Here is a 15,213-nt window from a genome sequence, read left to right on the forward strand (position 1 = left end):
GAATGGTCCACCATTGTTTTCCGTTGTGTGGCTGGCTTCTTTCCGAAGCCTGTGTGTTTTTGAGTGTGTGTTCTTTGTTGTGCTCTTCTTTGGGAAAATACATTGCTTATTTAGTTTGATATGCAACCCTATATACTTCCGAGATTGACCCCTTCCGAATACCAATGATGGCACTGCATATTCAACATCAGTTCAATTATCAGACATTTATTTATCCATATAAAGCAATTTATGTATAAAATAGGGCATCGTTCGAGATCAGGAGACAAATTCCTGTGCAAAGTAATATATCATTACAGCTTACATCAACAAAATTTCATTTCATTCTTACAAGCATGTGGGCCTATTTGTATGTCGCGATGGGGACGGTACCGCGGCGGTGGTTTATAATATGCTATACATTGTAAATTATGTGAGAATTCTTGTTGTCACCGAAATTGAATTCTTGACGTTTTTAGTAAAAAAATAGTTCGAAGCGTGATAAACATGAATGATAATGAAATAAAAATGAGGTAAAGACGCCTACAGAAAAATATGAAGTGGGATTGGTATGCCTTTTAATCTTTTGCTCAACCTCAGGAAGCCCCATACCTGCATTCAAATGAGGTCAAAGTTATCATTAAATGCTAAAAAACATACAGTACTGGGGTCTTCTGTCAATACTGCAATATATAAGATACATTTATGACGTTGTCAAAGAAAAATTTTCCTGGAAATGTATAAGAAGGTACTATCGATATAGCATCACAATATTTTCGTTTTGTAAAAGGTGTAGCAGATGTGATTAAACACTCTTTTAAAAAAAGGGGTTTACTTAATATTGCGAAAAAGAGGAATGCGTGTTTTGGGGGTAAACTACTAAAACATGCATTCGAATTTATATGGGACAAAACCATACCATCAAAGTGAATGATGATCTCGTTAAAACATTTATACTGTATAAGTGGTATGCCTTTAACATTTAACATGAAATTTACAGTCTGCCAGAGATACCAATGCATCGCCCCCTCCCCCCCCCCCCCTCTCTCTCTCTCACACACACACACATGCGCGCGCGCGAACACACCCACACCCAACGTCATACAAACACACATCTTTTCATACACACACACACACTCACTCACACTCTTTCGTTCTCGCCTTCTCTCTCTCTCACATAAAATCTATATATCATCGACAGCATATCATCAATATCTAGATTTAGGGTAATCTCGGCTATTCTATTCTGAAATTTTAACGGACGTCCATGAAAATTCAAAGACGTGGCACTGTAATTACATGCCAAATTTGTTGCCATTATTATTGTTTCGCTCAATTTTGCGGCGTCATGTATGGTGAAGTTTCATACGCTGACTGATGGACATATATATTATTAAGGATACTCGGGGACATTCTGAAAGAAAAATCACAATTCACAAAAAAAATCTTCACCATCTTTCTGCGCACAACCCTCACATCCATGTACATGAAATCGGCACACAAGTCACCCACATAATAATCTACATAAAGTAAATAGTTAATTGTTCCTGACTTGATTGTTTATGAGACTCTTTACACTTTAGAAAAGCTCAGAACACAGTGAATATTGCCTGCCGCTGGCCAATGTACGTGTATAGTGTAGGCTCGAATACCCTCAAATCAAACTATTGAATATATACTGTGGGTTTGAGATGTTAGTTGAAATAGGACTATGAAGAGTTTTATTTCAACACGTGCTGAATCGACATTAGGAGTTTTCTGTATATCAAGGATCTTTGATTCACCGCTTTCCCTTACATACTGCTATTTTATCCGATATTGAGCATTGTGTGTGTGTGTGTGAGGGTGTGGGTGGGTGTGTATGTGTGTATATTGAGAAATAGTCTGCTCATATGCCAAGCAAATCGTAGAAAACAGACGTTATGAAACATTCGGCCGTAGGGCTTCTTCAAGGTATGCAGTAATGTTGAAGCATGTTCTAGTTTGCCCGCACCGCAGGCAAATTAAATATTATAAAGAAATGGATGAAGAGAACAATGGAAGGGTAGATAGCTCTGGGGAACCTTGATTTAAGCTACGCCTACCAATGTTCTCTTCATCCATTTCTTTACTATATATATTGTGTATAACTGAAGGTCCTGCGTCGGTTGTGGTAGTATAATGCAAAATACAAGATGAATAAAACAACCGTAGAGAGAAAAGTTAGATCAAATTTTCCAAATTGGTTAGACAAATAACTGCCCTTGTTCTGGTCAAAATTTTACCCAATATTTTTTACAGTGTATTCATCGGTTAATTTTTTTATCAAATCGATCTAAATTCCCACAAAAATCCCAGTTTGAAACAATTTTAATACCAGGCACCACGTCAGGCCTCTCATAGACAATAATGGACTGATATTTCGGCAGTATATTATATCCTGTGAATTTCATTACATTGTTAAAAAAAAGTATTGGGTAAAACTTTTACCACCACGAGGGAAATTATGTGTCGAACCAATTTGGGGCAGTATTTTACCCAATGCGGAAAGCATATTGCCCTGTAAGGTTGAATAATAAGCAGCAATTACTTTAGAATGGGAAAAAAATTTCATCACACTGGATTAATAAAAATGCCCAAAAGAAAAGCCCTGTGCTAATTTGACACATAATTACCCTCGTGGAGCACTTTTACCCAATATTTTTAGAGTGTATTTTTCCTTAGACTACCTTATCTAATGAAATTACGTAACGGATTAACATATAAATCTTTTCCATTGCATGACTGTTCATTCCAAATATTTGTGTGTTACGATATAGCATTTAGTTTTATCGGTTAATATTACAATGATTGGATATTCTTAGATATAAAAAAGCAGAGACGATCTTTTGTAGTCCTTAATAGTGTTCTTCTGAAAACCATCAACATAAAACAAAACCTCCTTTACCATTTGAGTGAAATCCCGGTACTCCCACCGGATCACACCTCGAAATACTCGTCCGCTTTATTGTCATTTTAGGTGTCATTTATTTTCTTCTTCTTTATACCAAAAACTTCGAAGATCATTTCCGACGTAGAATATGAAACAATTCTTTCAGTGGATGAGCCAACATGTAATTTGCACCGATGTGACAATTAAACAAGTTAGAAACTGGATCGAAACATTCAGTCCAATGTTCAATTTTCCTTTTGAAATTATCATTATCTCCTCACTTTTCACGACATCTAACTATTAATTTACACTACCCATTAGGCCAAGAGTGTTATGAATAAGAATCCACCACAAAAGAAATCATCCTTCCGCCTACACTGCCCCAGATCATTTGATTACTGACCCACATAAAACCTTTCCTCCCTCTCAGTATATTCCTCTTCGTAATCACTCATTCACAGTATTAACTGGAAAATACACCCCTTTTGAAAATCATTTTTTTTAAGAGAGAAACGTGATCATTTTGTTAGTGGATAGCAAGTATTTTGGCGACCAGGCACTAGCCTCTATCAGACATGGATTCCCTAGTCGGAATGATATAATATTGTGCACGGATTAAAATTCCAACGATATTTACGACCCAGACGTAGACTGTTTTAGTCGGACGGAGGGTTGGAGGAAAGGTAGGAGTAGTGCCCGTCAAGATAGGCCCTATTCCTACTGGATTCCAAGAGAATTATGGCCGGAAGAAGGTCGGAGTAACTCTTCTTTTCTTTTTTTTATAGTTTTATTCAAAAGAGTCGATCTATAATTCTAACATGAATCACTTGGTCCCTTTCATTTATTTTATGTTTAATTCTTGAATACTTCCAGTCATCTGGCCAATGGTCAGAGGTGACCTTATCGTGATGGGTTCACTGTTTAAATCCAAACCATTTTCTTTCGGAACAAAGATTAAATAAAAGTTTACAAATCTTACTCCTAAATCTTATTCTCGAAAATAACCTTCAAATCAAAAGCATGAACAGATTTCTGATTTATCAAATTGCTCACTAGAAATAATGTAATTCTATGCATCCAACATTAACATAATTTTCATTAAAGTTTTAATCTGAATAATAATGATAAAAACATGATCGGTATATTTGGTATTGTTCGTAGCCATGTTAAGTTCTTCAAAAGTTATTTTTGTCATATTTGAACTTGGGAGAAATGTCAATAAAATAATTCCTTTTTGCTTCACAAATGTAAGAAAAGAAATACTTCTTACAGGATTATTTTGCAGATATGTATAAGTTAGCATATATGATATTATGTATTGTATTATTTTGAACGCAATAATTAAAAACAAGCAAACGGTATTCATCTTTTAATTCTTCACTACCCGGAAACTTATCTTTCCGGAGGTATAACATTGATATGGATTATATCTCTTGTTTCCGGAAACCATGTAACGACATTGAACAGACGCAAACCTTAACATCTTTCTTGATTTTAAAGTCACGTACTCCGAGGGATAATGATCATACAAAACGATATTGAACAAAATTAGATATTTATGAATCGGAGACAAAAGGGGGCAATAAGTACCACATTTTGTGTAACCCCAAAAGAGGTTTGCAATTAAATTATAAATTTGGTAATGTAGTGGGTTTTTTTACCTGATTGCTAAGAAAGCATGAATGTTTGTAACCAAGAGCCCACAGGACCAAGGCTTAAGGTCCTCTCCGAGGTACCTGGTAATGAGGATAAATGCCTTTGCAAAAAGTAAATCGAACCCGGGTCACCGGAACCCCCCCCCCCCCACCCCGGCTCTACTGACTGTGCTACCCCCCCCCCCCTCCTCTCTTACTTAATCAATTATTTGATTGACTATTTGATTAATTAATTCTTATTGTTTGTTTTGGGTAAGGTAAAATATGATGTCTTTCTTTTCGTTCCTTCAAAGAGGGGTATTTTGAACAAGTCGTTGTTAATCCGGCTTTCATATTGATTTTAAGCAAACAAAATGAAACGATTACAAACCACAAAGTTAAGAGACGTGCATTTGAGTACTTTGAGAACGGGATGTGTGCATGTGTGGGGTGGGTGAGGGTGTGTGTGAGGGTGTGTGTGTGTGTGTGTGTGTGTGGAAAAGAGAGAAGGATGCGTGTTTTAGAATGCACACACGTGTGTTGGAAGTTGCGGAGTATTTATTGGTTGATCGGACTTATGCGAACCAATTTCAATTCTATTATTGCTTATTTTACTTCTCTCAAAGCACATTGATTCTCTTTTATTACATCATGATATTACAATTTATTAAAGCACTTTGCCACTTGACGCTAGCTTCGTAAAACGCCTTAATTTCGTTTTTCCCTCGCTCCTTTTTCGCCCGATAAAAGCTGCACCTAAGTAAACAATTTCAACCTGAGCAATGATGCCTAAAATGTCTCCCATTGAGCAAAATTAACGGATGTAAGTAAAGAACTGTTTTATCGGTCACATTCTAGAATCACACTTTCCTGGAAATGGCCTTCTCTTTGGAGAAAAATAATATTATTCTACTACAACCCACTGACATTTATATTTCAAAATTAGGAATATAGTAAACGTGATCAGCACAAAGCACTAGATTTAGTTACACACCTCTTTTTTTTTACATTTCCGATGCTGTTTTGACTCGAAAATCCTTTCCATGATCAAATCATTCCAGAAACCGACCTACCTTCTTTCTTGTAGGAAACCATTGACCACTAAATATATGCTACATAGACTACAATCTTATATTTGAATAAATTGGACCTCACATAGAAACATTGTGGTGTAGAGATGCTCATCAGGCTCAGTGGAGGAGCCTGTGGACTTTCGTGTAATTCAACTTCTACGCTAATTTGTTTATTTCTGAGAGTAGTTTCATAAAAATGTTTTTAAAAAATAATAAGAATAAAAAGGGAATTGAGCAATATTCTAGCATCTCCAACTTGGCCTGGTTCTTCACCCATAATGCAGTTTTCTAAACAAAGTAGTCATTTTATATAGCCTCATTCATTAATCAATACATTTGTACCGCAATAATGACATGTATGTACCAAGTACCAACTCAAATACATTTCCACTCAAATTCTCTTAATGTACACAAATAGAAATTGTAATGTATATGTAATTCATCTTCTGTTTTATTCAAATTTATCTCAGTTATGAAGACTAGAACACATACACAGTCAATTACACACTCTAAAAAATGAAGTGCTAATTCAGCTCTTAAAGAGCGTGTATAGTGACTGCACTTCGGAGTGCTGATTTGTCTAGTTCAAATTTGAAGGAGAAAAATCAGCACTCCGAAGTGCAATCACTATACACGCTCTTTAAGAGCTGAATTAGCACTTCATTTTTTAGAGTGCAGACCGCAGTGATGATTGATGACTTTGCTTGTGAACGATATCATCTCCTTAAATTTCGTAGAATCAATATTTCATTATGAGAAAAGTGATCACCTCTATAGCCCCTGAATAGTTATTGAATGGGAACACTGCATTTGCAGAAACCAATTTACTGATGAAAGTGGGAAAGAAAGATGTTCGTACTCCGGGGCTATTCCTTTGAACAAGGTGGAATGAATAGAAAAACCTACAGGCTCACCTCCCCCCCCCCCTTCCAAGTTAGATGGTGATCCGAACAAATTGCATCCTCGGGCAATGACACAATCGTTATTTTCGCTATCGGGGTAAGAAAGGGAGACAGTTCACCTTAACGGACACACGCCGGGGACTAAGAGACAATAACCAAGACACTTATTAAATTGCTCCATAGCTTTTTTCTTGAATGTTTTGTCGATATGGTTATACAGAAAGCCACGTAAATCATATATGTAACCACGTTGCGTTGATAAGTTGGAATTGTAAAGAATTATTAAACATTGAAAAAAAAAATAATGTTTTTAAATACTTTTTAGACTGAAATTAATGACCTTCAAAGAAAATGTTACTATACAGTGGGATATTAATCGAGATAAGACTTTAAATTCATGCATTTATGGCAATTAGGAATAATTGTCGTTAAATGGCTAATAGTAAAGTCACCGTTTTGGGTGTCTTAGATATTTTATTTTAAACAATATTTTTGAATTATGCAAACTGTTCAATATGGGTTGTTGAGATTTTAGTTAATACTTGAGCAAGCTATTCATTGCTCAAATTGCCAAAAAAACAAATCCAAGAAGTGTTGAACTTTATAACAAATGATGATAACGAAAATGATTGTTTGAGCAACCAATGCACCAGAACACCGTTTTTATAAACCTGTAATTGAAGCAAATTCTACAAATCTGCACAAAACTTATCAATATATTATGTATATCATATATGGATAAAGTGACATTACTTAAATAGCTCATAACACTTAATTTTAACGTTAGAAAAAAGCTTTGTTAAGTCCTACATCAGTTATATATCTACACTTTATGTGGAATTGAAGTCAATGGTGCATTTTAACACCAGCGTGCTCTAACAACGCTGAATAGTAGTTTTACCGTAGTTTTTTTTTTTAAAATGTACTCACAATTAATGATGAGGGAAAGGGCTCTACTCATCGGTCCAAGAGTTGGAGTGGTCGGTATACATGCTCATCAGTACATGGACGAACCCATGAACTCAATATAATGTCAAATACTCTAATCCATCGTGTTCGAATTTGTTTTCTTGAGGTTGATCGGTAACGTTGAGTAAACTTTGATATTAAAATCATTTAAAGATAACTAAGTAAATTCACATCAAGTTATCATAATTTTCCTTCATAATACAGACCACCCCCCCCCCCTATCCCATGGATAATGGTTGTTTCAAAAATGGCCATCGATGATTTATTATCTATTTGTACAATCTGTTATTTCTTCAAACTTCAGCATAAAACGAAGTAACTTATTTTGAAAAGGGAAGAGAAGTGGGAATATCTTTCCGTTCGAAAAAAACCCCTCAACATTGGCTTGATATACCAGGAGGCCGTTTCATTGAGCAGTTCGTAAGTTAACAGCGACCTAAAGAACGACTGGTGATAGTTTCTTGTGGTAAATGGTATTCACCATCAAATGTTCATTGGTGATTACTTATCGCGTAAGAAAAGCTCACCAGTCGTTCTTAAAGTCGCATTATAAAACACCCACCTGGGAGAGCATGGTCCCAATAAGGTGTAATTCATGAATCTGGATATCGGGGACTTGCTCATTTTGGTTCTACCTCCTACGGGAGATAAAGTTGTTGATAAGCACGTTTACCTTAATCGGTATTTATTTTGGTAAATGTTATCAGGTCTCGATGATCAAAACAAAACTAATAAGTTTCCCAGTTGCAATTAATAAGATAAATGTCTTGTGGAGTATTTACAGAATGAGAAACGAAGATTGTGTTTGATGAGTAGTGACTCTATATCAGAATTTGAAAGTGGTGTGCTTCGTTAATAGGAAAATAAATGTTTTTCTGTGATACATTTTAGTCTTGAAGATATTATTGTTGAGGGTTCACTCGAAAATTGAAAATGAACCCATTCATCGCAAAAGCATCGTCGACGGCGACAAATCGCTGGCAATCGCCACTGGGGATTACATCTTAAAACGTACCATGTAAGAGGGACGAAAATTAGGACAGGAAATTGTCCTGTATAGTTTATTAAGAAAGTTACAATATTACTGTATTGTGAAAATATATACGACACATATACAGAATTTGCCATTCTTTATCTTTTAATTTCCGTCCAGGAACTGTGTCCAAATTATTCAACAAGAGTTGTATATTGATATCTATAAATATATATATACCAACAATGTACAATATCTAACAAGTGTGTCACATTAACAATGCATGCAGAGGAAGGGAAAAGTATAAGGCTTAGAAACCGCTTCGGAAGAATCGGGCCACGAGTCACGTGACCAACTTGGGAGGATGGTGGCTGCATCCAATGTCCCAGTTACCGCCCGTTGGCTCACAGAACTCTGGTAACAAAATTCTGCCAAAAACATTTTGTAAAAATCTTAAAATCCTGAAAGACCAACCATCCAGGTGCAATCCTGACCATCCAACGACTTTGGGAAACATGTACATTTAGTTGTTGGCGAGGAGCGAATCACATCTTTAACAATCTTGGCCCTCCAGCCATTTGTAGATAAATGTACAACCCCAACCAACCAACCACTTTTTTAACAATCCCAACGATCCGTCCAACTGTGGATGCAATCCCAGCCATCCAACAATAAGTGTACAATCCCAACCCAACCATTTTTAACAGTCCCAACCAATCGAGTGTAGATGCAAGCCCAACCAACCAGAGATGATGTGTACAATATACAAGCCCAACCAACCACTTTTTTCAATAAACCTTCAAGCTGTGGATGCGATCCAGCCATCCAACAATTTGAAATAAGTGTACAGTCCCAACCAACCATTCTTAACCATCCCATTTAAAAACAACAACAACCATTTATAACCAATTGTATATAGACGCAAGCCCAACCAATCAGCCAATAAGGGATGAAATGTACAATCCCAACTACCCAACCAATTTATTTTTTCAGCTGAAATATCCAAGCAATAAATATGCAAGCCCTTACTATTCATTACAAATTGGGTAAACAAGAACTTCACCGCCTTTTGACAAGAAATGATATGACTTTGACAGCCAAATTTTGTTACGCTAAAGGGACTCGTATTCTCCCCTAGTAGAATTTATTCGATAGTCGAATAAACATTATGTTGGGCTATTTGTATGCGGACAAAAATTGAGCAAATAATGTCTATGATTATACTCAATATTAGGAAGAAAGTGAAGCATGCATGTTTCTTTAGTAATTTTTTCCGAAAGTAGGCAAAACGCATGTTGTATGACCGGGTTAATTTCAACGCAACATCGGTTAAAATTTACATAGCATTACGGATTTTACCCAACCAATTAACATGCATGTCCCTTTTTACCCGATATTGGGTAAACCTAAGAGAGTGTGTGCAAACAATAGGAAAATGATGAAGTAATGGATCTGTCCAGTTTAATCACCTTGGGCAAATTTCATGTACCCTTTCATGTGTAGATGGCATTGGATGCATTTTTATAGGGGCAGGTTGTGTAGCTCTTGCTAAATAGATGCAATACTGGTAACAAATCTGGGGGTGTAATCTTGCACCCTAAGTTAATTAGGTAAGACATTGAATCTTTCAGGATGCATGGTAGCTGCGTTTAAAAATCGCAAATTGAAGCCAACTTCATCCATTAAGGTGCATAAAGATTACCATTATTGCAAAGTTGCGGTAAAATTGGCACCCAGTGTTGAACAATTACACTCTTTTCTCAGTGTGTGCTATTAAAAGATGAAAACTGTCTCTTTTTTATGGCGAATTTTCATTTATATAAATATATATTTATTTTATATTTGATATCGAATCCAAATGTAATACTAAATCAGGACAAGTACATGTTTTACTTAGAATTTGCTTTTGTTTTCAGCATTGACAGTATACATGTAGCTGGCCGAAAATAATGAAACGCATGTTAATATCATGTGATTATACGCTCGCGATAAGATAAAAATCCGACTTCCTATGCATTTGGTCCATTCGTCAAAAGAAGTTCAATCAAAGTGAAATGCGAGCCAAGATGAATGGAAATCGAGAAAATAAGAAATCATTTGGCCATACGTGCATGAGCGCAATGATATACATGGTGCCATCATTTTCAATGAATAGATAAATACAAGTAGAAAAAAGCTATTTGACTCCACCCGAGGGCGTATTCATTTCAGATTAAATATGAACAAAATGAATCATCAAGTAATTTACGCGGAACAAGAGATTAAATTTAACGGGAACCCACCAGCTTTTAACCGCAATTTACTACACGTTGTCGGCGCTGAAGTGATTATGTGAATATTCGCCAGAGACAATAATGGTGTAACATAATTCTCTCTCCCTCTCTCTCTCTCCCTCTGTGTCGCATGCTAGCATCCGCATTATGTAATTTGTATAAGATGATAATGAAATACACACACACCCCTATATATATATTTATATATATTATATAAATATATATATATATATATATATGTATGTGTGTGTGTGTGTGTGTGTGTGTGTGTGTGTGTGTGTGTGTGTGTGTGTGTGAGGGTTCGCGGGTGCGTGTGTGTGTGTAAAGTTATACATGTACAACAGCTTTTGGCAACTCTTTTTTATTTAAATATTGTAAAGAAATGGATGAAGAGAACAATGGTACTCATACGTACGTACTCATTTGTTAATATATATATATATATATATATATATTATATATATATATATATATATATATATATTATATATATATGCCGAGGTATATATGTGCCTTTACTCGCATTTGAATCTTCGCAGATTGATTTATAGACAGTATCCAAGACTGACAACTTATTGCGTTTGTAAATGGAAAAGACAATTCAAAGGAAAATAGCATACTTATAAAGAAATTTAAGTACGAGTGTTTCTTAGAGCGTGAAATTCAATGAGACACAAAGTGCATGTGTGGAGACACTAGCATGTCACTAACCGTATAAAATGAAAGAAAATATAAGAGAGAAAAAGAGATGGAGAAACAGGGAGCGAGGAATGTTGGGAGGAGAGAAATATGAGTGATATAAAGTAGATCAACAAGTCGATTACGTTTATTTTCATCCTGAATATCCTACTTCATTTTTTTATACAAAAGCAATTCATCATTGGTCTTAAAGCCATGCAACCCTATTGTATCACCTACCCCCAACCCGTACTTTATTAGCAAAACAAACTCTTTCGTCTTTTTGTACCAGTGTATTGGAATTCACTGCCCAACGACTTTAAAGAATCTCCAAGCATTAATATTTCCAAGCACAAACTTAAAAAGATGCTAGTTTGTCAATACTTCACACCAACGAGTCAAGCTAACATAATTTATAACTGTAACTAAAATTATTACAATCAAATCTTTAACTATCAATAAATTTTCAAATTTTGTATATTCTAAATAATGTCATTACAATGCTAGTAATGACCTGTGCACCTGCCATGTTCCTCTTTTTATTTTCAGTTTGATTTGCACCTCCCTCTTTCTTTTGCCTCCCTTTTCCCTTATTATTATAATTTTATGATTTCTATTTTAAATTCATCTTTATTATAATTGTTATCATAGTAATTATTATCTAGATTACTTACTTTCTTTTTTTTTAGTTCTTGCTTACTCGCTTAGGTATTTTGTAGACTACTTATTTTGAGCTCGTTTCCTTTACACAACCCTAGCCATAGTAGTGAAGCTAAGTTTATGGACTTGCCTGTGGAGCGTTGTGGCCCAGTGGATTAGTCTTCGGACTTTGAAACAGAGAGTCGTGGGTTCGAATCCCAGCCATGGCGTAATTTCCTTCAGCAAGAAACTGATCCACAATGTGCTGGACTCAACCCAGGTGAGGTAAATGGGTACCGGTAGAAAGTAATTCCTTAAAAAAGCTCTGTGCGCTTTGAACGCCTAGCTTAGCCGGGTAATATAGGAGCGCCTTGAGCACCTAACAAGGTGGATATGTGCGCAATATATCCTATACTATTATATTGCCTTTCATACAAGCTCTACATTTCTTGCCAGTTAATTTATCTTCAAAATATGTTATGAATTGTCATTGAAATGTGTGTCTTATTTTGAACATGTGCTTGTACTGTTACTTCGATTATATTATATTGTTGACCAGAAATAAATAAATCTAAATCTAAACTCAGTATACATCCCAAGAAATAAAGGTACAACTTTCCACCGTTTAGGCAACACGATATTTATTTATTTATTTATTTATTCATGTTTTATTTATAACAAATGATAAAATGAGGTGGAGGGTAGTTCGGTTCAGTTATAAAACTGCTTTACAACGAAGCCCTCCGCCTTTACAAACATAAAATAGAACATAAACATGATAATATATATAAATAAATACAAGTGAAAATTAACATAAAAAGTTATAATCTATGAATTAAACAAAAAAGAAAACAAATAAACAAAAAAGAAAGAATACTAGAAGATACTTTGTTATAATAAATGTTTGGCCAATAGGTAACCTCGTTTAAAAGAATTTATAGAATTGGTGGATTGAACTGAAAATGGGAGTTTATTAAATAGGGAGCTTGCTTTATAAGAGAATGACTTTCTTTTGAATTCAGTTTTGGGGAATGGAATGTCGAGGAGAGAATTTAGTGCATAGCGGGTACAATATTTAAAGGTGCGATAAGTAATAAGCGATTTTAAATAGTTAGGGGCGTTTACATTAATTATTTTAAATACTAATAAACAGTAGTGATATTTTAGTCTTTGTTCAACGGATTGCCAATTTAGGGTTGTAAGAAGTGTACACTGCGGTGTATTATAATCCTTATTTAATATTAATCTGGCATATCTATTTTGTAATTTTTGTAGTTTGGAAAGATTTGTTTTTGAACAACTTCCCCATGCAGTGCAACAATAATCAATATGTGGTAAAATTAAAGCAAAATATAAGGTTACAAGAGTTTTATGGGGTATTAATTGCTTTATGCGGCGAATACATCCAATTGTACGTGATATTTTATTACATATATATCTTACATGGTCAGACCAGGTCAGTTGCGAGTCAAGTATAATACCAAGATATTTCATTTTATCAACACATTGCAAGTGGTTATCGTACAATTTGATCTTGAATTGGTGATTATCTAGCTTTCTTTTAGTGCCAAAAGGCATGACCATGGTTTTCTGTGGATGAATATACATCTTATTAATATCAAACCACTTGCATATTAAATCAAAGTCATTTTGTAAATTCAATTGAACTTCAGAAAAGTTATGAGAATTGTTAAAAATAACGGTATCATCTGCATAGAGTGAAATTTTGGAATTTTTATGAATTCTTAAGTTGTTAATATCGTTAATATATAGACAAAAGATCAAGGGGCCAAGGATTGACCCCTGGGGCACCCCTGATTTCACAGTTAAAAACTCACTACAATAATCATCTATATTAACACATTGTTGTCTTCCGACCAAGTACGATTTAAACCATTCACGTACCTTATTATTCATACCATAGAAAATTAGTTTATCAAGTATTATTTCGTGTGGAATTACGTCAAATGCTTTTTTTAGATCATAAAATATAGCTCCCGTAATCTGACCATGATTCATATTTTCAAACAGGTAGTCAGTAATTTCTGTAAGGCACGTGGCTGTGGAATGGAGTGGTCTGAATCCAGATTGACGTTCCGACAATAAATTATTTTGGTTAAGATACGAATACAATTGTTTGTGTACTGCTTTCTCAAGGATTTTTGACATAGAGGGCAGTATTGAAATGGGCCTGAAATTGTCAACACTGAGCGAGCCACCCTTGTGAATTGGCGTGATTTTTGCGACTTTGAAATCAGATGGAAATTGAGAAGTTTTTAGTGATAAGTTAAACAATTTAGAAAGTGGTTCCGCAATTATATCAGCAGATACTTTTAGTAACTTAGGATGTAGACTGTCCATTCCTACAGCCTTTTTACAATCAATATTGCGTAGTTCGTTTTTGACAAATTCAGATTTAATGTCTTGAAATTCAAAAGAATAATTAGTTTGAGTTAACGTTTGTAAATCGTTAAAAGCACCGTCTACTGTGTTGGAACTTGAGCTTGTTTGTAGGTTTGAGCCTACTTTATTAAAAGCTTCATTCAATAAACCTGCCACCTTTACTTTGTCAGATATCATTTCTTCATCAATCAGGATTGTGTTGTTTATTTCCTGTTTCTTTGATGGTAAAAGCCCTTTGAGAACTTTCCAATTTTTATTCAAATCATTTCCACATTCTGAAAACTTATTCAGGTAATATTCTTTTTTAAGAAATTTGTTCAAATTATTTGCTCTGTTTCGATAGTACTTAAACTTTTTCCAATAGTAATCACTTTTCGTTTTATGGAACTTTTTCTTAAAGAAATCACGGTCACGTGCCAAATTTATGTATTCATTTGTAATCCAAGGTATTCCATTTCTTTTTCTTCTGACAGAAATAAAAGGTGCATGTTTATCACTTAAAGTAGTAAACAAAAATTTGAAATGAGACCACATTTCGTCAACTTGAACGTTTTCGTTATTGAAATCATTCCAGCTTTGATTCCAGTTTTGATAGCATCACCATCTAATGCTACCTTGCCCTAAGGTGAAAACGGGTAAAAAATGCATTGTTTTTCTTGTTTATATACCTCGGAAATGTTAATTTTTACCCTTAAAATAAGACGTACTCATTTGTTATCATTATTTTACAATTGAAACCATATTTCAAAGATGGCCAGTTGATCTTAATCGGAAATTTA

The sequence above is a fragment of the Lytechinus variegatus genome, chromosome 2 (genome assembly GCF_018143015.1).
Source record: "Lytechinus variegatus isolate NC3 chromosome 2, Lvar_3.0, whole genome shotgun sequence".
NCBI classification, from domain to species: Eukaryota; Metazoa; Echinodermata; class Echinoidea; order Temnopleuroida; family Toxopneustidae; genus Lytechinus; species Lytechinus variegatus.